Below are 23,334 nucleotides of genomic sequence, written 5' to 3'. Positions count from 1 at the left end.
CTGAGGCAAAGTTTATTTTTCTATTTGCCAAATATGTTTCACCAGGAAGCCACAGAGCTCAGGCTCCAGATTTAAATAACACCAACTAAGTAGCATTAAGCACAAAATGTGTCTCTTTATACTGGGTTCACGGAGTTTTTGGTGGTGTGTAATGGATTCAATTGTGTCTCCTGCAAACATGTGTTGTAAATCCTAACCTATGTACCTGTGGTTATAATCCCATTTGGGAATGGGTTTTCTTTGTCGTGTTAATGAGACAAGATTAGTGTAGGGTGTGTTTTAAATCCATCTCTTTTGAGATATAAGAGGGATTAAATTAGCAAGCCAAAGAAGCAGAGACAGGGGAAGAGAGATGCCAAGCCACATGAAGACACCCAGGAGCAGAAACTAGAAGAGACAAGGACCTTCCTCCAGAGCTGATAGAGAGAGAAAGCCTTCCTCTAGAGCTGGCACCCTGAATTTGGACTTCTAGCCTCCTGAATTGTGAGAAAATAAATTTGTTCGTTAAAGCCATTCCAGTTGTGGTATTTCTGGTATAGCAGCACTAGAAAACTAATACATGGTGTCTTAATGCTGACTGGAAAGGGGCTGGAACGAAATGCTTGTTTATCTCTCCTCTGAAACATGGTGCTTACACAGAGGCTGGTTACTGAGACCTTGGTGGTCAGGGTTGAACTAAAACCCCTGGAAGTAGATGAAGTAATTTCAATACTGTCAGAGTATTTTAAGTTTCAAAAGCCTGGAGTTTGGAAATAATATATTCTTCCATGTAAAATGTATACTCCCAACAAAACACGTTACTAGGTATCAAGACACCCAGTGTTCTATCCGAGATGGAAGTTGTCTGCCATAGAGTGATAGGGATGGCTGGGTAAAGGACATGGACTCCATCCTTGACTACCACTTTGGTCTTTTTTGCAATATGTCTCACCTACTGTAGGTTCACCATTTCTTCCTGCAGGTTGTTTTATCCTTGTGTTGGAAGAAAAATTCAGGTGATTCAAAAAATACCATCCTGTTCTCTGGTAATAATTATATTTTCTATGTATTTTGTATACCCAGTTTTCTAAAGTTATAAGTATTTGACCGTCATTCCTATTTACATTTTTTGTAATGTTCCCAATACCAGGAGATAGTAATTTGCTGAAAATGCAGGCCTGTATATTTGTCTGGTTCACTTTCGTTGATGACATTGTAAGTCAGTCTTTTCAAAATAGCCCGAGTGATTATCCCCCTCCCCCATGAAATTGTTGAAGCGATGGCTGCCCATGAAGAAAGGGAAAGTATGTATTTTTCATATACATTTTTTGACCTATTGAATATTGATTCTTTAAAATCACATGAACATATTTATATGTTTAAAAATAGCTTAAAATTAACATTTCCCAAAGATTTATTTTAGATTCTGATTATTATATAGGGCATAAACTTTTTTGACATTTAGCAAGATATGATATCATGTAAAAATCATTTTGTAACAGTAATTTTCACATAAATATTGATTCAAGCTTTTCCATACTTAAAATCAGTGAACGGTAGACAAAGAAACCGTAACTCTGTGTAACTAAAGCCAAAATTCTTAATTACAACCTCTCCAAAATGTTTTAGAATTTAATAAAAGTAATCACCATTTATTGAGCACTTTTTAACCAACCAATCCATTGCTGTCGAGTTGACTCTGACTCATAGGGACCATATAGGACAGAGTAGAACAGCCCCATAGGGTTTCTAAAGCTATAATCTTAATGGAAGCAGACTGTCACATCTTCCTCCCATGATGTGGCTGGTGGATTCAAACCACTGACCTTTTGGTTAGCAGTCAAGGGCATAACCACTGTGCTACCAGGGCTCTCACCAAACACTTATGACACAACAAGTATTTTAGGTACAGCATTTCGGTTACTCTTTCTAACAATTCTATGACAAGGGTAGTAGGTGAGGAAACTGAAGCTGAGAATTTAGTAAACTAGGGAGTACCAGGCACAAATTTCAGAGTCTGTAGCTCAAGTTCTCCCCACAATACCAGGTGCTTCTAACTGAAGGCAGATCTCTGAGGTATATGGACTTTAAATGCTACTTGGGTATCAGTTTCACTAGGGATTCAAGGACAGGTGTGATCCATGCTGGTTTGGAATAGCCTTGGGAACTTTGATTATTCCATTGAAAACCTAAGTAGTACAAAGTGGATAAATGTTCATAATTTTGCCTGCCTTAGGTCCATCAGGGTGTAGACTGCAATTCATAAGAGGGAAGAAGCATCAAATGTTAAGCATTTATTTTCAAATGACCTTGGCAAGTACAGATCAGAGCACTCACCCTCCTGTGTCCCAGGGTGAAGTAGTCGGTGGAGATGCGCTCCTATAAGGAGGTATGACTCCACTCCATGAAAGCTGATTCTTACAGAGAGATCTGGGTTGAAAAAAAATGGGGTATACAGGCTCTATCTGTCCTCCTGACATGCACTATGCTTCGGATTAATTTTACTAAGTCTGTATTGTGACCAGGTCACTCTCCAGCTCACAAATTTTCCAAAATCAAGGAATAGAGTGAATATTCCTAGTGCCTTGGGCAAGCATCACCTTGGCTACATCTTCCATGACAGTTATTTTTTCTAAAAGGGAGGAGGCTATCTGAAAATCAAGAGTTTAGAAACTTGATAGTAGAAGTTGACACCTAAACGTTAAAAGCTACCAGTCCAGTTAGGATGTCCCTTTTTTTCCCCTTTTATTTTCTTTTTAAAGAAATTCTATCTGAATGGGTGTATGTAGCATCAGAAGTCATCCACATCCATGAGGGATAAGAATTAGAATCAACATAAAGATGGTTCCTATGAGGTAGAGGTCAGACATACCTCCACGTACAAATTCTTCACCTTCTGACATTATTTTCCCCCATTCCCACCCCCACAATGGCACTATTTACTTCTCTGCTGGGATTGATAACTCATCGCAATGGCCACACAGAACTCACAGACTACACTCATAATTTTGTGATTTTTTTAGGGAAGTAACAGGCTAAATTTTGGATCAGGATCAACTTGGAAGTAACAGAATACAACTCAGAAGACAGGATACAGTTTGTCAAGCAGGACAGCTTTTAATTAGGACATCTCTCAGCTCCTTCTTGGGCATGCTAGTTGAGAACCCTTACTGGCCATGCCCACAGGCAGGCCACCTTGCTCTGAATCTCTTGAAGAGGGGCAGATTATCCAATAAGCAAGGTAAGTACGGTGCTTACCTTGATTACCAGATCATCTCTAGTGATCAATTTCACATTTTTTTTTTTAATTTTTTTTACCACATCAAAGATTTTGCTTCTAGGTACATCTGGCATCTGTCTCTCTTCCAGCCCAATGGCACCTTCCTACAGAATCAAAGCCTTTTTTTCAAATTTACAGTCCCTGATGGGGCAGATGACCCAGTAAGCAAGGTAAGCATGGGTTTACTTGTGCTTACTAACCTGTGGCAAACGATTTCACATAGGTTTCACCACATTAAAGACTTCACATGTGAAACCTATGTGAAATTTTTCACTACAGGTGATCTGGTCAGCAAGTAAAACACCATGCTTACCTTGCCATATTAGTTTTTTAACCATTGTATAATCTGCCCCTGCTCTTGAGGTATCATTGTAGCAAAACATTTAAGGGATTTTAGGTTCCACCACGGTATTCTAGTCCAGCACATTCCTCTCCCTTAGTCCACTCTTTCAGTTACAACTTCTACAGTTTCAGTTTTTACAATCACAATTTCCTCTACTTAGCATTAATACACACAGCTGAATCATATATCAGTATCTTTCCCCAGCCACTCTTCTCCAGACCCATAAGGAAAAGAGAAATCAGTTCAGTGGGGGTCTTCCTCTCTCCCCGTCATTTTGAGTGTAAGTGCAGTCACAAAACATGTAAGCCAGACACTACAAGCCTCTATCTCCCCCCACTTCAGACAGTCAGCGTTTAAACGGCCTATCCCTACCAAACCAGTACTCTCAGAAGAAAATCTTGTTTGCTGATCTGAAGAATTTTCTGTCTGGTTAGAACTCTGAGCATCTGTATCCATAAGCAAAGCCCAGTCCAGGGCAAACCACCAAACTGGAGTAAATCCTGCTGCCAAAGCCAACTTTGCGGAATCAAAACTCTCTCCACCTTTACCTAGGGCCAGGTAATCTCATTCCTAGTCATCTAGGCTAGGTCAATGGGTGCCAGAGGTTCATGTCCAAACTCTGCCTATCCTTTCATTGCTGCACCTCCCTCACATCCTCTCATCTTTTGGACCCAGGTGGTCACCTCAAGCAAGCATACCAGGCTATCTGCTTGCTGGCTCCCACTAAGTTCCAACCCTGAAAGGGAGTTCATCTGATGGGCACTGACATTTTCTGCCTCAAAGTTGTTGTGTTGTTAGGTGCCATTGAGTTGGTTCTGACTCATTGAGAAACTATGTACAACAGAGCGAAGCAATACCTGGTCCTGCACCATCCTCACAACTGTTGATATGTTTGAGCCCATCGTTGCAGCCACTGTGTCAATCTATCTCTTTGAGGGTCTTCCTCTTTTTGCCTGACCCTCTACTTTACCAAGCATAGTGTCCTTCTCCAGGGACTGGTCCTTACTGATAACATGTCCAAAGTACATGAGATAAAGTCTCACCATCCTTGCTCCTAAGGAACATTCTGGCTGTACTTCTTCCAAGATAGATTTGTTCATTGTTCTGGAAGTTCATGATATATTCAATATTCTTTGCCAACATCATAATCCAAATGCATCAGTTCTTCTTTAGTCATTCTTATTCAGTGTTCAACTTTCGCATGCGTATGAAGTGATTGAAAATACCATGGCTTAAGTCACGCACACCTTAGTCCTCAAAGTAATGTCTTTGCTTTTTAAAACTTTAAAGAGGCCTTTTGCAGCAGATTTGCCCAATGCAACATGTCATTTTATTTCCTGACTGCTGCTTCCGTGGGCATTGATTGTGGATCCAAGTAAAGTGAAATCCTTGACAACTTCAACCTTTTCTCTGTTTATCATGATGTTGCTTATTGGTCCAGTTGTGAAGATTTTTGATTTCTTTATGTTGAGATGTAATCCATACTTAAGGTTATAGCCTTTGATCTTCATCAGTAAGTGCTTCAAGTCCTCTTTGCTTTCAGTAAGCAAGGTTGTGCTGTCTGCATATTGCAAGTTGTTAGTGAGTTTTCCTTCAACCCTGGTGCCTCATTCTTCTTCATATATTCCAGTTTCTTGGATTATTTGCTCAGGATATGGATTGAATAAGTATGGTGAAAGATAACAACTCTGACACACACCTTTCCTGATTTTAAACCACACAGTATCCCCTCGTTCTGTTTAAACAACTGCCTCTCGGTCTATGTACAGGTTCCTCATGAGCACAATTAAGTATTCTGGAATTTCCATTTTTCTAAATGTTATCCATAATTTGTTATGATCTGCATGGTTGAATTCCTTTGCATAGTCCATAAGACATAGGCAAATATCTTTTTGGTTTTCTCTGCTTTTAGCCAAGATCCATTTGACATCAGTGATGATATCTCTCCTTCCACATCCTCTTCTGATTCTGGCTTGAATCTCTGGCAGTTCTCTGTTGATGTACTGCAGCAACTGTTTCTGCATTATCTTCTGAAAGTTTTACTTGTATGTGATATTAATTATATTATTTGATAATTTTTGCATTCTGTTGGATCACCTTTCTTTGGAATGTGTGCATATTCAATCAAGTATTGCCTAAAGGATGGACTTACACATTCCCTCAATATTCATTTCTATCACACATTCAGGTCTGTTTTACAACACCAGGTAGGAGAAATATTCCTTTAGTCAGACCAATATCCATAGCACATTCAGATAAACACATAAACATTTTTAACATTACAGTTTCATGTTCTCTTTCCACACCCTGACTAACTTCCCATTCATAGGCATAAGGCCTTGGGCCTCTGCTTGGGTTGAACCAGAAAACCGTGGCCCTCTATTAATCATCTTGTGTAACCTGCTGGGCTTTTGCCCCAAGCCACTCCGGATAGAGCTTTCCTATCCTCAATTTCCCTATGTGCTGCTCCTGCATAAGATTCTTACTTTCCATGTAGCTATTACAGATAACAACAACCAAAGTAACCATCCAGGAATCAAAAATTTCACATCCCATGCTTGTTCACCCTTTCTCTTCCAAAATCCCATGTTTCTGTGAGTCAGAAGTCATTACAACGAATCCCATGTCTGACTCCAACTGTAATGTAGCCTCAGAACTCATCTATACCATGAAGCGTGAGAATGAGGATCAGCCACAGAGCTGGTTCCTATGATGCAGAGGTCAGACATACCTCCGTTCTCCAAATTCTTCACCATTTCTGACACCAACCCTCCATCCCCCCCGCCCCACAAAGGTGCTCTCTGCTTCTCTACTGGATTTGGTAGTTCATTGCAATGGCCACACCAAACTCACAGACCATAATCACAATTGTGTGGTTTATTAGGTGTCAAAAACCTAAATGCACAGAGAAACATCAGCAATTAGTGTAACAGAATGTATTTATTGTGAGCAGGTACATTTTGAATCAAAACCCAGTGCGGTTGAGCCGATTCCGACTCATAGTGACCCTGTAGGACAGAGTAGAACTGCCCCATAGAGTTTACAAGGAGCAGCGTCAAAATAAAAAATACTGAGAAAAGCGCTCCTAAGGGAGGGGGACAGTGAAAGCCAGTTATAAAGATCACTGTTATTTTATTTTATCAGGAGATAACGTCAAAACATGCAAGGTTCCAGGCAGTTGGAGAAACAGAGTCACTAAGGACATGTCATATATTTTCTGGTCAGACCCTGGTATCCCTGCTCCTAGAAATTGGCTGCACATAGATAATTCTCTAAAAGAGCCCAATGCCTAAGGCAAAAGAATCTCTGCTAAGCTGCTTACTAGGCTATTGTTGGACTTGAATGTGACTTTAGGAAAACAGCTCCTCAAAGTCTCAAGGTTTAAAAGGACGCCTAAGGGCAGATAGCCTGGGTGGGTCACCCCAATTCCATGAACCAAGAAATCTGAATTCCAGAAGAATCAAAACAGTTTGCCGTAGGGAAGTATCAGGCTACAACTCTGGGTCGGGATCAACTTGGAAGTAACAGGGTACAACTCAGGAGAAAGGATACAGTTGGTCAATCAAGAAAGCTTCCAACCAGGACAGTTCTCAGCTTCTTCCCAGCTGTGCTAGTTGATGACCCTTCTTGACCTTGCCCTTAGGCAAGCCACATTTTTTGGCCGTGCCCTCAGGCAGGCCCTTCTCTCAGCTTTGAACTTGCCCTTTTCTAAACTTGCCTTTCTCTGCCTTCAGTCTCCCTGTCGTTGGCCTCTCCACTGCTAACTGGCCCAATTTGCAGCCAATGTAGTAGCTCACTTGTCTGCTGCCATCCTAGCTGCAGCTTTCTGCCGTCACTGCTGACACTACTGCTTGGCCCTGCTTCTGGGTTTCTTGCTGATGACTCTGCTGCTGGGCCCTTCCCAGGCCATCCTGCTACTAGATCCCTTTAGGCCTCTGCCCTGCTTGTGCAAGTATTATAGCACTTTGTGCTCTGCTGACAAGTCCCTGGAGGCACCTCAGCCTGCCATTCAGCCTCCTGCCTGAAGGTGCTTAGCTCTTTCTCTCTCTGTGGGCCGGGAAGCCTACTGTAGCCACCGCTCTTCATGGGCTGGAAAGTACACCGCCGCCTGTCTGCCGGTCTTGTGGTTCCTGCTGCTCACACTGCTGCTGCTGCTGCTGTCCCTCTGCAGCTGGGCTCTGCGCTGCTTACCACTCTTTCTGGCCATCTTGCATCATGGCATGCCATCTTCAGTGTTACAACTCCTGACTCATGATATAGCTTTTTGAAGGGCTTCCCTTCTCTTCCCCTCTCTTTCTCTCTCTTTGCCTCTAACAACCTCTGTGGGGTTGGGTACTTATGTAAGCAAACACCTTGTCAATTTCAAGGCATGGCTCTCTCAGCAGGCAATCCATGTAAGTCACTCAATCCTATTGAGTGGTTATGCACACCATTATTTGCATAATAAATCTACTAATTTCTGCAAGGTATATAAAATAGACCATCACAGGCAGGCTGTGGCCCAACCAATCATTTCTGGCAGGATTATAAACCCAAGCCAGAAAGTCTATAGGTAAGAGAAACTCATTGCACTACAGTGAGTCATTATTTTTCCAATTAAATGCAAAATAATCACACTATTCATAAACACCTGTGCAACAATGGTGAGGGTGGCCTAGGCAGAATTACCTCTCTACAGGTTGTTTTGTCTAGAGAATGTTTTCTCTGTGCATTTGGGTAGATCTATTTTATAAATCAAAGAGATCATGCAGATGTCCATGTGTGTGGTGTGTGTCTAGTTTTTGTTAATCAGGTCCTGCAGCTGATGGGAATGTAAACATCAGAGTACAGCAGAAAGGGATCAGAGAAGATCTTCACTGCAGGATAGACGTATGATGTAGAAAAGGGATTGGACTGAAGTAGGACGCTTGTTCTAGCCTGGAATGGGGAGATCTTGTATATTGTGTGATTTAAGATGAAAAACTCTAAAATGTAGTGATGTGAAATCAGGGTCATACCCAGGTTCTGTAGTACCTGAAACTTATATAATTGGGGCAGGGAAAAGGAACCACTTCATGAAGAAAAAAAACAGACAAATACAAAATTAGGCATAGAACTTTGGAAATTATCTTAAAGCTTACATTTCTTAAAAAAAAAAAAACAAAACTAAACCAGTTGCTGTCCAGTCAATTCTAACTCATGGTGACCTCGAGTGTTTCAGAGTAGAACTGTGCTCCATAGGGTTTTCATGCTGATTTTTCAGAAGTAGACTGCCATGCCTTTCTCCTGAGGTGCCTCCAGGTGGACTTTACCCTTCAAACTTTGAGTTAGCAGCTGAGTGTGTTAACTGCACTACCCAGGTTTCTTTAGCTTCAAAGTAAATATGCCTCTAGATGCTTACTTTCTAACCTAATTTTCCCTGTCAGGACCAAATATAGGATTATGCTTCCGTGGATAGGAGGAAATGTTTCCCAGGAGGCTGACTGTCAAACCTTCTCAGACAAACTTAAGTTGAAGTTAGGCCCTAGACACTTTTGAGAGAGAAGACATGTTTTCTCTCTCAGTTCTCTAAAGGCTGACCCAGATGCCAAGGTTCAGGCACACTAGAGCTCCCCTTGTCCTGTAGTTTAGCTGAGTTTTGTTACCTGGAGACAGACAAAGATCAAAACAGGCATGTAACAAGTAAGAGACCAGAGGATGGCTCTAGGCCTGCCAGGAATGGTAGCAGTGGTAACTTGGGCTGACCTGCTCTGCCATTATCTGCAAATCTTCAGAAAATATTGGAGGAAGTGCAGATCAATTTCTACTCTTCTGCAAAGAATCCAGAGGAAAGCCTGTTCCACACTCAGGATGTGCAGTTAAAGGAGGTTCTGCTCATTTCTCTTGACTCCAGTGGTGGTCTTTGGGGGAGTGAAGCCCTCATGGGGCCATAGGCAACAGTACTAGGGGCAGGACATTTTGGCTAGAGTAAGAGTACATGAGAGACATAATCCTGAGTGGAGAGGAAAGAGCACCTGTAAGGACAAATACAAATTGAAAATACAAAGTTTTAAATCTACCTGTTGATATTAAGGGAATAGGCTCCCTTCCCACCCCTGTTCTTTTAGAATTTCACTCACATAACTTGTAATTGTAAAATCTTTCTCTGTCTCTTTGAAAAGTATGCAAGTCTAAGGTGTTAACTCATGGACCTGGCATCTGCTTCTTTAAAATGTAACATCAGGTAATCGTCTCCGAAGGAGCCCTGGTTATGCTCTTGACTGCTAATTGAAAGGTTGGCAGTTTGAACTCACCCAGAGGTGCTGAGGTATCTGCTTAGAAAAAGTTTACAGCTTAGAAAACTATATGGGGCAGTTCTACTCTGTCACATGGGGTCACTATATTTGTTTGCCAACTGCAGGGGGAAGGGTGGTACAAGGTTTTTTCATAAGCGGTGCTATGCCAATTTTTTCTCTTACATGTTGCTGTAAAAAAAAAAAAAAAAGAATTAGTATAGCACTTACAAAAATACTTCCGTTGGGGGGAGGTCAAGGTTGGCAAATAAACTTAGAAGGCATGCGTTATTTGCATAAAAATATGATAAGGGGTAATGTGTCTTTCTTTCTTTGCAATCTCTTTAGAATTGCCTGTGATGCATCACATTCAGGTTTAATGCTTATTCAATAAAAAGACTTTTCTTTCTCTTCTATATTTATGGAGATTTTTTTTCTAGGTTGGGAGCAGATTTTGTTCTAAATTTTATTTCCCCAATACATCTTGTAGAAAATAACTGGGGAACATTTTTTGTGTGTGGGAGGGGGGAGGGAGATGCTAAGTTCCTGGCTGGGTCTGTTGGTTCTCCAGCTCACCCTAATTTGTGTATTTATCAAATGCATCAAAACTTTAGGAACAAGTTGGAGAGGCCCTGCATACAAACAGCCAAAGCAAACACAACTTACATCCCTATATTTCCTGTCACTGAGCCTGTGCTACTGAGTTTTTTCCTTCTTACTTTCTACCTGGTTTTCCCAATTCATCTAGTTTGATGAAAATTACATGTTTATGAGGTCCAACTCATTCTGAAAACCTTTATTGATTCCCCCAATTAGATATGATCTTTCTTTTTGAGGTATTGTTTTTATCTCTCTCTAGGGTACTTCCAAGGAGTGCTGGTAGTGTCATGGTTGAGTGCTTGGCTGCTAATTGAAAGGTTGGTGGTTTGAACCCACGTAGCTGCTCCAAAGGAGAAATACCTGATGATCTGCTCCTGTAAAGGTTACAGCCTAGAAAACCCTGTGGGGCAATTCTACTCTGTCACCTGCAGTCACTATGAGTTGAAATTGACTCAATGGCAATTAACAAAAACACAAGGGTACTTCTCACTTCACCTAGAAGTATGGTTACTTTTCGTACACATCCGGATTAGCCTCTTTGTCTATAAGAATCAGAAAGTCACCCAGGTTATTTTAAATCATATGTGTTCCTGTTTGCTTATTAGCATTTGTGTAAAGGCAAAAATGCAGATACAAATCTCATGGCAAACCAGGAACAGCCTTACACCTGGGCCTCCCAGATAGAGACAAAGCTGGGAGCTGATGTAACTAATAATACTGCTTGTGGGTATGGCACTCATCTTCACTGACATGGTGAGCCTAACATCATATGAGCCCTGCATGAAGTAACCACAACCCATTAATCTTTGGACTTCTTGTGGTAGCAAGCATAGTGCTCAGACACAGGACTGGTTACACAGATGGATTGAGGGTTGCCTGGGTCATAGTATGCATATGTTTCCTAGAGGAAGATACCATTCCAATGGCAGACTAATCATAATTAGCCATATAGTAATAATTTCACTTTTTCTTTTAGCTCTTCTTTCTCCCCAGAGTAAAAATTCTTCCACTGAAATCTTTGTTAGCATGCACTATGACAATGTTTGGTTTCCAGTATCTCCTACCTGATCTTCATTTCACTGTCTGTATGCCCCTCAGAGCAAAGCCCTCAGCACATAGTAGGATCTCAATAAATGCTGAAAGAACTAATGACCAGAAACTGGCTGTAATATCCTTCTGCATACACATCCTATGCTCACTGCCAGACTGGGGGATTTTTGTTGCCATCATCTACTTTTCCACTAAGATAAGGAAGGGAACTCTTATCCATTTATACAGGACCCTCTTCATTTTTTTCATGAGTAAATTTTCTGTTTGGGAAAACTAGTGCATAGTTGTACTGAAAACACAACTGTGTGGCTCATGAGAGCTACTTTATTACCTGATAAGATCGATTTATGTAGAAGAAACTAAAGAAAATATATTTGAAATATATTTTTTAATTTAAATCAAATTCTTTGAAAAGATATAAAAGCTTCGTATCTGGGGTCAGGGTAGGGTGAAGAGGAGGTGTGTAACTTTAGCTGAAGAGTTGAGGAAAAAACAAGGAGTGTGTAGTACATTGTAAAGAGTAGTCCTGAATTGGCATGAGCAGGGAAGTTAGGATTTGCATGTTTCTTTGAACATGGAAAAAAAAAAAATTTTTTTTTTTTTTTTTGGGAACATGAGTTCATATCCTTCATGTTCATTATACTGTAGGCCATTAAGCTATTTTATGGGCAAGAGAGACGTTCAAGTACAGCACGAGTTGCCAGAAGGATTATAAAGTCCATTTTGATTGATCAATAATTAACTGTACCTTGTGAAATTACAGGCTTGACTATGAGGAGCCCAAGCTGCCAGAAAGAACAGAGAAGACAGAAAAAAACAATGGGAATTAAACATCTGTCCCCTTTATGCCGCAAGAGCTGGTAACTAAGATCTCGATTTTTCCTTCTCTATCTAAAGTACAAACAGCATAAAACAGGGATTGGATTGATATGGGACACAACAGAAGATGTTTGCTTATAATTATGTCTAGCACTTTTTTGAAAAAAGAAGCTCAGGGATAAAACATTTCCAATTATTCATCAAGCTCTTGGAACTCATAGGCCTCTAGAATAGGGATTTAGCAGAACAACAAATAGCACACACGGATACAGATGAAAGGAAGGAATGTGAAAGGATTATTACCATAAAAAAGAAAATGACCATTCAATGGAATTACAATAATACAGGAAGTCAGAGAGAGAGAGAGAGAAATAATGCTAACTGGTAAATACATAGCTGTTTAGCATTAATTTGAATTATGTCATGGCCCTGAAATGAATAATATCTGTAATTTTCTTTTTAAAAATATATATATGCCTTTTGAAAGATAACTACTAACTACTTGGGACTTTTTTATTTTAGTGGTTGTCTTGGAAAAACCTCCCATTGATAGTTCTAATTTTTAAAATATTGATGGAAACACCCTTTTCTAATATTTAAAAGCCTGGGTTTATCCAAAATACATGACTATTTTGATTACTCATACCTACCCCTAAAAAGATTTTGAGCATTGTTTAACACAGGCTATCTTGAATTTCATACAGGGTCGTTATGAGTCGGAATCGACTCAACGGCAGTGGGTTTGATTTTTGCTTTGGTTATCTTGAATTTAAAACAAAAGCGAGGGACCATCTTTGCTCCTGTTCTACGTCATCTTTACATACGTCCCCTCCTTTGCTAGTACAGGTTAAAGTTAAATTTTCCAGATAATGGCAATTACACTACAAATTTGCTTACAAAAAATGTATTTGGCAGACTTTTTAGATGCTGGGTGGTCTCCAAGTGAAAGGGTGGTAAGGCAAAATTGCTTTCTAATCACATGGAGCCAAGTCCTTCTTCCAATGGTTTACTTCAGGCCAGGGAATAGCCTGCCTTTCAAAAAGATATTGAATTCAAACGCCTTTTTTTTTCCCTCTGATTAGATGAAATATTTTTATTTATTTTTAATAAAATAAAACATTTTAAGGAAAAAATTAACAAAGAAATCCACATGAAATGGCAAGGTGGGATGTCAGAGTCTCTTCTATTGTCCTAAATCATAAGAACCCACCCAAGAGTTCAGCCGTTCAGTAATGACATTGAGGAGAGGCTGGGTGGTGCTAACGATTAACATGCTGGCCTGCTAACTGAAAGCGGAAGTTTGAGGTCACCCATAAGTGCCTTGGAAGAAAGACCTGAAAATCTACTTTAAAAAAATCGGACTTTGAAAACCCTATGGACACAATTTTAATTTGACACACATGGGGTCACCATGAGTCAAAATGGACTCAATGGCAACTAGTTAATGATGATGAAGAGCTCAGTGGCCCATTCCTTTTTGAGCTCTGCTTGTTTCAGAGTCTCCTTCAGTGGGCAGAGGGCTGTTAAAAGGACTATACAGATAAAATCCTTGAGCGCCTGTGTAGTTATGTTTTTATTTTATTATTATTTTCTTTTTATTGAACTTTAGATGAAGGTTTACAGAACTAGTTTCTCATCAGTTAATCCACACATTGTTCTATGACATTAGTTAACAACCCCATGACATGTAAACACTCTCCCTTCTCAACCGTGGGTTCCCTATTACCAGCCTTCCTGTTCCCTCCTGCCTTCCAGTCCTGCCCCAGGGCTGGTGCGCCCCTTTAGTCTTGTTTTGTTCCATGGGCCTGTTCAATCTTTGCCTGAAGGGTGAACCTCGGGAGTGACCTCGTTACTGAGCTGAAAGGGTGTCTGGGAGCCATAAGCTCAGGGTTTCTCCAGTCTCTGTCAGGCCAGCAAGTCTGGTCTTTTTATTTTGGAGTTCGAATTTTGTTCTACATTTTTCTCTGGCTCTATCTGGGACCCTCTATTGTGATCGCAGTTTATTTTTAATCTGTGTTATGGTGTTACAGTTTTTTTTAAATTTTAGACAGGAATAGTATATTTGATATATAAAACTCATGATGTCAAAGCATTAAAAAAAAATCAGCTTTGCTACCTGGTACTGTTGCACACTGATTAAGTGCTCCATTACTATCTTAAAGGATGGTGGTTCGAACCCACCCAAAGGCACCTCTGAAGACAGGCCTGGCCATCTGCTTCTGTAAGGTCACAGCCTTGAAAACACTACAGAGCAGTTCTACTCTGCACACATGGGATCGACTTGATGGCAATTAACAACAATAGTGTTGTACATCAAATGAGTAGGAAAAATTAATGTTGCAGTTTAGGGAGGTGTGTATTTATAAATTAAGATACATCTACGGCTATATAAATATGTATAACTGTATTTCTAAACATAAGAACCCTTACTATTCAGTTTTTGGGAAAAAAAGTAAAAGGGATGAGATACTATAAGACCCTAAAAAAAAAAAAATGAGACTTTTAGAATACACCATATTGGTCAATTCCAACTTCTTTTTGAACAGAGAAAGCATTTAAAGAGAGGGGCAAAAAGGATGAAAAGGTATCTAGTCATTTTCTTTGCTTATCTCTCCTGAAATTGGAAATACAAAAAATATTTCAGTTTTACAGTGATTTTCTTACTGCTGTTAGAAATTATTTATTTACATTGCACTAAAATAAATACCACAATAAAGGTTTTGTTTACTATGATATAAAGTAAAGTAAATGTTTTATGACCTGGATTTAAAGTTGCATTTTTGACTGCAAATAATTCTTAGAAATGAATATTTCCCTGTTTTGCTCTTACACTAAGCAAATCTGCAGCATGTTACTTTAAAAATGAAATAAAGCTTGTGTTCAGAGTGACAGTCAATAACACTACAGCGTAATAATCAATTGCTATTTGTAGCAGCAAGACTAGCAGTAGGGGCAGATCAGTGCAAATTATTGTCACTGTGTGTCGTCACGTATGCAGCCAGCCTGTATAACCTAAGACAAATGATGCCCTATTCAACGGAACAAGACAGCAGTATTCATACCTGCACAACAGCACGGCAATGCATGTTGGCATCAGCTGTAACAAGAAAGTGGACAGAAATCTAAAACATTGACGGGGAAGAAAAATAAATTAATCCAGCTCTTTTTTTTTTTTTTATGAGTTCAGCTCCCAAGATTTAAAGTTAAATGCTCATACTTTTTTCTATGAGCAGGGAACTGGTAAATTACAGGCCTCTAGGGATCTACAAAAATGTTCGATGGTATTTTAGTGAACACCAGAAAAGTCAGTGCTGAACCTTACTCCAATATGGCGGACGGATGCTAAAACCACATATCTGATATAAATCGCTGATCACAGCCAATTCTAATGACAAAGTGAAATGATAATTTATTTCACATACAAATAAGATATAACCGAAAGCAGAGGAAAAAAAAAATATGTTTATCAGTATTATTTATCATTGAACTTTTTAAAATCTTTTTCACTTTTATATTTAATTTGAAGAAAGAAAGGAGTCTCTGGTCTATTAGGAACTTCTTAAGCCCTTTAACAGATCAAGCAGGTAATTTTGAAGGTAAACCTGCTGAATTTCTATGTTAATCTCATTATTTGATAAATTGGTCCCAGTTGCCTTCTTTTCAGGCAGGTAGTGCATGCAGTAATGCCAGAGAGAGGATAATGCTCATTCAAATCTACGCGTGTCTATATTTACAGAAACCAAGTTGAAAGAATTGATGGCATATTAATCCCTCCATTTCTAACACCCCCTAGTAGTTAGTTAAGTCCACGGAAGGGTATATTAACTAATTTAGGGAAAAAGCGCTTCAAATGTTACCTTGAATGGGATCGGGACTGGCTACATAATTTACTGAGTCTCGTGCTAAATGAAACTGGGGGCACCTTGTTAAAAAATAATTAAGAATTTCAAGACAGCAACAGCTGACATTAAATACGGGCCATGTTAAGTATGGGGTCCCTTGGTACTGTGCAAGTCACATGCCCATGAAGCCAACTTTGAACTGGAATGTTTATCTTCCTTCTCTTCAATCTCGCTATAAACACTGTCCTAGTTTGGTTTATGTTACTTAATCAACCCCCAGCAAGTTCTCTCTAAAACAAGGGTTGTAGGTTGATAGCCTACAGGCCGAAGTCGGACTACAGACACATTTTATTTAGTCTGATAGGTGATGATTGTGGATTGGGACAGCGACAGCTGGTCCCTTTGGATAGGACTTGCTTTACCTAGTTTTTCACAGTCCCGGTCATTCCTTATCGTTTTACAGTGAGCTGGTTTTACATCCTTATGTTACCTCTGTGGACCCTGTTGACACTGAGTTTGCCATCCATGAAGTGGTAATGAGAATCTTCAGTCACCATTTTAGGCTCCTAAGATCAGTGCAAATAAGAGTAGTAAAAGCTTCTTGCTGATAAAGCTACATGGATCTTAAGAAAACATTAGTTAAACCACAGATAAGTTAATAGTATTGATGAAATATATATTTTGTAAACTGCACTCTAAGGGAAAATTTACATTAACTCAGTATTCTCTTTAAGGAAACCTGTGAGAATGAAATGTTCTCCACTTCATCCTCTACTTCACTGACATAGATGGAAAAACCTCAAAAATTCACTTATCAATATAATGAGCCATTTACAACTCTGAAATCACGTTAAAAGCAGTTAACAAACACCAGTGGGGTTAGGGGGAGAAACACTTAAGTACAATTAAAAGAAATTGAAATGACCTTCGGAAACAACATGTATGAATAAAAAAATAGCAACTCTTTTCCCAAGTAAAATGACTTTATCCAACATGCCTAAAATATGTCATTATCTAGAAATGTGACAATTCACTTGTTAAACGGGCCAGGGCCAAATTATAACTTCCCTAAAGGGACCAAATGACCTGAAAACAAAATCCACCTAAGATTAAAGAAAACATTTCTGCAAAAAGTGGCAATGCTCTGAGTTTCGATGTAATAATTTCCTCAAAGATAGTCCACAATTTTAATGGCTTAGAATTTTGGATAATCTATAAGTAGTGGAATCTCACTGCAAACCCAATGTGCATTTTTATTGGTTTCACTTGCTAGATTGTTTCCAAGATAGAAAGTCTACGAAAATGTAATTGCCATTGGACTTGACTTCTGGGCTAAGCTCACAAATAAGAAGATGAACAAATTCTAGAACATTGTTGTAAGTCCATATATTTGATCACTCCTTCAACTTCCTGACTAAACATAATGAAGAATTTAGTAGGAAGTTTTGATCTCTATTCTTTTTACTTATAAAAGCTGTTTGCCTTGTTTGAAGCATTTGTTACAAGAATGAATATAGTAATACCTTTAGGTCAAACTTACCACACGGTCACCCTCTTCCTCTGGGATGTAGGGCATATGTAACTTCATATTATAGTGCTCTTTTTTTTTTCCTTAGCTCTACCTCTATACCCAAAAGTATAATTTCATTCAAAGAAATATTTGGCATGGAACCCATCATGGATTAGAGCTATCTTCAGGAAAGAACTTTGAAGATATTGGTGTTTAGCTTGCAGATAATAGATGTTATTAGAGTTTTGTTGAAATATCTCTTTGTAATGATTGAAAGGTATAGGACTTTGGATCTTCCTGATTAAAATATTCACCACAAAGCTCAAACATTAGGTCTGTTAGAGATAGGATTTTTTTTTTTCCCCTCAAAATAAATTTAAGGTGGAACATTATTTCAAAGGAAAATTTTGTCATGGAGAAATTTGTCTCATGGGAGTGTGATTCACTTGACCAGAGCACCAATAGTCCATATTTCTGGACTTGTAGCACTTCATGAAGTAGTCCAGGTGTAACTATTCTCCTTTCTCGATTGTCATTTTCTACTTTGATGCTCTTTTACAGTTGGTGAATTCCATTTCATGTTTTCTATAATATCCACTGCATCTCTTAGGCAAGAGAGCTGGCTTGTAGAAACATGAATAAGTTGCTGGCTTTACAAGAATGGGATAACACTAAATAGAAACATGCTTTGCATCCATCCTTCATTATGTAGAACCACCTGGAACCAAGTCAGGGTGGATGAGGCTGACTTGTGGCTGACTAACCTGCACAAATTTGCATGCCTGCTAAGTGTCAAAGAGCTTATTTGGACTCATGCTCCAAGGTCCACCTCTTTGCATGATGTCTTTCTGTGGGCTCTGTGGGTTCCAGGCCTCTGTGCTTTAAAAGCCTTAGCAATAAATGACCTGAATGACATCTTTGAGAGTCGTTGTCCTTGTATTGGAGGCAAAGTTATTGGCAAAATAAAAATAGCTCCCTTTTCCCTCATGACTCCAAAACAAAACTAAAATAACTGGAATAATTATTTAATTGTAGTATTCCAAAAAAGAAGCAAATACCGTATAAAAATTAATGACAGGAATTTTTTTTGAAGTGCCTTTTCCAAGGTTTCAAAGAATCTATTCAGATTGCATTTAATTGCCTGTTATAGATTGAATTGGGTCCCTCCCCCCCCCCAAAAATATCTATCAATTTGGCTAGGCCATAATTTCCAGTATTGTGTGATTGTCCATCATTTTGCCATCTGATATGATTCCTATGTGTTATAAATCCTACCTCTATGATGTTAATGAGGCAGGAGTAGAGGCAGTTGTGTTAAGGCAGGACTCAATCTACAAGATTAGGTTAATCTCTTTTGAGATATAAAACAGAGAAGTGAGCAGAGAGACCTGGGATCTTATACCAACAAGAAAGCTGCTCTGGGAGCAGAGTGTGTCCTTTGGACCAGGAGAAGCTCCTGGACCAAGGGGAGATTGATGACAAGGACTTTCCTCCAGAGCAGACGAGAGAGAAATACTTCCCCTGGAGCTGGCACCCTGAATTCAAACTTCTAGACTACTAGACTGTGAAGGAATGAACTTCTGTTTGTTAAATACCATCCATAGGTGGTATTTCTGTTATAGCTACACTAGATAACTAAGACACAGCCTAAAACGAAAATTCAGTAGAATGTCTTTATTGTAAGAGAAATATTAACCTTTACCTTTATAATTTAAGTATATTACATTGTAGCTTTGTATTGTAAAAACAAGATTGTGAAAATATATGTATTCTATCCACTCACACACTCAACAAATGTGTGTGAGGGAATAGAATGCATACAGCAATGAATGACACATTTTCTCATCAGTTTGCTTATATTGATTAATATGATAACTGTGAAATATTTCTTAAATACAGATTATATAATCTGCTCCTAAAATCTTCTGGATACATGTAGTATAGAGCATTTAAAATAACACATTTGGAGAAAAAAGACTCATGTTCAGGTATATTATGGTAGGTACAAATTTAATCCCATAACTACTTCATATTTGTAGATCCTTTTCTGAGTGTATGTGTACTTAAAAAAAAAAATGAAATGCAAACTCAGTGTGCTGTAACAACTTTGTCAATTAACTAATTTTACAATCTGTGGTTTAATTGCAAACTTTCCAAGTACTATAAACACTAGCTATTGTGATGCCCTTTCTGTGAGTTCTTCAAGCTCCCCTGTGAAATAAATAACAATGTATTCCGCTCAAATCATTCACTGGTAATCCTGTTCACCTATAAATAGAGAGGAAAAGGAACCCTAGTAAAGCACATTTATTTTATGTAACATGTATATGATAAAGAGCATATCAAGATTTTTATTAAAACAGATACATTGGATATTTGCTTGCAGTGCTGACAGTATGCTCACAACTCTTGGTTCCAAAAAACATTGTGAAGAATTTTAATGATCTGAATTGTAAGAAATGCATTAGCATTAACTAAAGGCAGTGAAAATTTCTAGTTCTCATTTGCAAACTCCCCCCCCCCTTTTTTTTTTTTATCACTTCCTTTCTTTATGCTGGATTTTCTCACAAAATTTTGGGTAGGAGTAGCCTTTTGGGAAGATGTAAGATTGATTGGGTAATAACAACTCAAACTAAAGTGATTGGATCTAACAATTAAGTTTTAACTAAATAGTATATGCTCAATTTATATTTTGACTAAGAAAAGAACTACTTTATTAATATTATATATTGAGTTTATAATTATTAAGAATTGTAAGAAGAAAGAGAGCAGACAGTCAAAATAGTGTTGTGCCCTTCCATCTTTCAAAAAAACAAATCCAAAGCAAACACATTGCCCATGAGTATATTCCAACACACAGCAACCCTATAGGTTTCCAGGGTGCAGCTGGTGGATTGGAACTGCCAACCTTTTGGTTAGCAGATGAAGCCAGTAAGCCAGATACTAAGGAGGAGAAAACTGAAGCCAAGAAAGCTGACACCAGGGTCAAGATTAAGAAGAGTAACCTCAGGGCCAAAATGCCAGTGAAGGGAAGCTCCACTGCAGCTGAAACCCCATCCTAGTCAAAGGAATTGACAGATGCTCTCCATCTGCAATGTGATCTGCAATGTGCTCAAGAATGGCCAGGGCTAGCTAGAGAAAGTGTTCCGCAGCCATATCCAGGATTGAAAAAACAAAAAAAAGAAGATTCTTGCTACTGTCTCAAAGCTGGTTGTTGGTCACAAGAATGGTGATACCCAAGTGTTTAAACCTGGAAAATGGCTAGGTATTACCCTACAGAAGATTTGCCTCAAAAGCTAATAAAACATGACAAAAAAAATCCCATTAGTTAACATGTGAGAAAACTGAGAGACAACATCACTCCTAGATCATTCTGCTCATCTTCACTACAAGCAACAGAGGCAAGAAGGTGGTTTTCAGGAAGCAGCTGAGCAGGGGCTTGTTATTTGAGACTATACACCTTGTTCTCAGTTACGTTTCTTTACGTAGAACACACCATAAATTTTTCATTGCCACCTCCACCAAAATTGGTACGAAAATTCCAAAACATCTCGCTAATGCCTACTTCAAGAATAAGAAGCTGTATAATAAGCTCAGACACCAAGAAGGTGACATCTTTGATACAGAGAAAAAGAAGTACATGCTTACCGCAAGGCCGGTCAGAAAGCTCAGGACTCTCAAATTATGCCAAAATTTAAAGATATTTCTCAGCTTCAGTGCTACCTGTGATCTCTCTCACATATGGAGAGGATCCTCACAAACTGATGCGCTAAATTTCTTACAAAAACTCCAATTAAAAAAACAGAAACATTGAAAGTCTTGTATACCAGCATTTGTTTTCAGTTAATTATTTTAACTTATGGTATACAGAACAAGTTTACATTTGACCAATAAAAATATTCACGATAGCAAATTTTCAAGATCTTTTCTATTAAAATTAGATAACATTTTGCCATGGACAGGTTTGAATCCATATACAAATTAGAATTAACAGGTTTAACAAAGGATTGTTGCTTATAAAGTATTATTCAATCTAAATAATCACACTATTTTCCCCAGAAATAATAGTTTTTTTTTTTTTTTTTCCTTTAATACACTACTTCCAAGTTAAAATCATAATGCTACTGACATAGCTCTAGGGTTTTGGGTGACTTTTATTTTATTTTTTAGTTTATCATATACCAGATGATGTTAAAGTAATGATTAATGATTTTAAAAGACATTGATTTTATTTTTAGGATTAAGAATATACACAAATAAGCACATGCTTCATCTATAAGAAGATTTATATTGTTATTTTGTTCTTTAATGAATAGTAACAAATACTAAATATTGCTTCACTTTGGGAAAAAAAATCTAGTTTCCATAGAACGCAGATGTAATGCTTGAAGAAAAAGAGTAATGCCTGGCTAATGGAGGAAACCCTGGTGGCGTAGTGGTTAAGAACAACTGCTGCTAACCAAAAGGTTAGCAGTTTGAATCCACCAGACCTCCTTGGAAACACTATGGGGCAGTTCTACTCTGCCCAACAGTGTTGGTATGAGTCGATATCCACTCAATGACAACAGGTTTTGAATGGGAGAGTTGTGGGAAGAAAGGCACACTTGATATTTAGGAAACTATTGGAATTAGTGAAGGGCTAGTTTATGAATATTTCACATTAACTTTAACAAAACGTATAAAACTTTCATGGAAATTGACAATCATGCATCTTACTACTAGAAAAATGATTTCATTTCTCTAAGACATCCGTGGAGATATTTCACAGCACTTAGGAATCGTCAAAAATATAGTATTTGTAATAAGGGAAAATAGCCTTCAATAATAGCCCTTTCCTCAAAATGGTGGTAATTGCCAAGTGCCTAATATGATTTGGTAAAAAGTGCCCTGTGTACTTCAATCAAGAGCTGATTCAATCTTGTTACAAAAACTGTAATGGTTTTATTGAACTCCTATCTAGTCTGTATTGGTCTAGTCATGTGGATGGAAAATTACTTCCTCTTTTTGTTCATTTAACTTAAGACGTTTTGTAAAAGGAAATTAAAGTTATCAAGATAATGTAGTTGATGTTAACAACAAGAAAACTTTGAAGTCAAAGTAGATTAGTTGGGAAGATGTCAGCAAGGCGTCCATGGAGTACTTAGATGCTTCATGCTAGTTACAGGGGGGGCACTCTTCTCCAAGAGATGGGGAGATAGTCATTTTTTTTTTCCTATTTTTGAAATCTCCAGCAAGATACTCTTCTGCACACAGTATCATGATTCATAATGGCCCACTGCCCCTTACAAGTTGTACAAACCTACTTGAGAGGGTGACAAGCCAAGAATCAATTGCTCCAATGAAAATTTATACTCTGGATTGAAAAAAAACAGATTGGGTAGAGGTCATATATGATGCAAATGCAGTTGACAGTTTTTGGAGATATAGTGAAAAGCAAACTCTAGGAGTTGACTACAAAGGGAGTTGATTGCCCTGGAAGTTTTTTTTTTTTTTTACCTATCCCTTGGTACAATAAGAGAGACTTAAGAATTATCAATTAACAGAAAAGGTGCTAGTAATCTTAGATCTTAGATCTCAGGGTTGGTTCACTTAGTTCCCTACCTTCAGGCACAAAACTGGTCCTGTCTCTGGAACAAATCTGGCTTTTTGGAAGAAAAAAT

General features: G+C 38.5%; 1 pseudogene; it reads left to right on the top strand.

The window, feature by feature from the left end:
- The first annotated feature begins 20,560 nt into the window (after positions 1-20,560).
- LOC100672876 (large ribosomal subunit protein eL6-like) lies at positions 20,561-21,566 on the top strand (annotated as a pseudogene).
- Positions 21,567-23,334: the final 1,768 nt, after the last annotated feature.

Source organism: Loxodonta africana, chromosome 6, assembly GCF_030014295.1.
Source record: "Loxodonta africana isolate mLoxAfr1 chromosome 6, mLoxAfr1.hap2, whole genome shotgun sequence".
In the NCBI taxonomy this organism is placed as follows: Eukaryota; Metazoa; Chordata; class Mammalia; order Proboscidea; family Elephantidae; genus Loxodonta; species Loxodonta africana.
The sequence above is the reverse complement of the archived record's forward strand: the minus strand, read 5'-3'. Positions and strand labels throughout refer to the sequence as shown.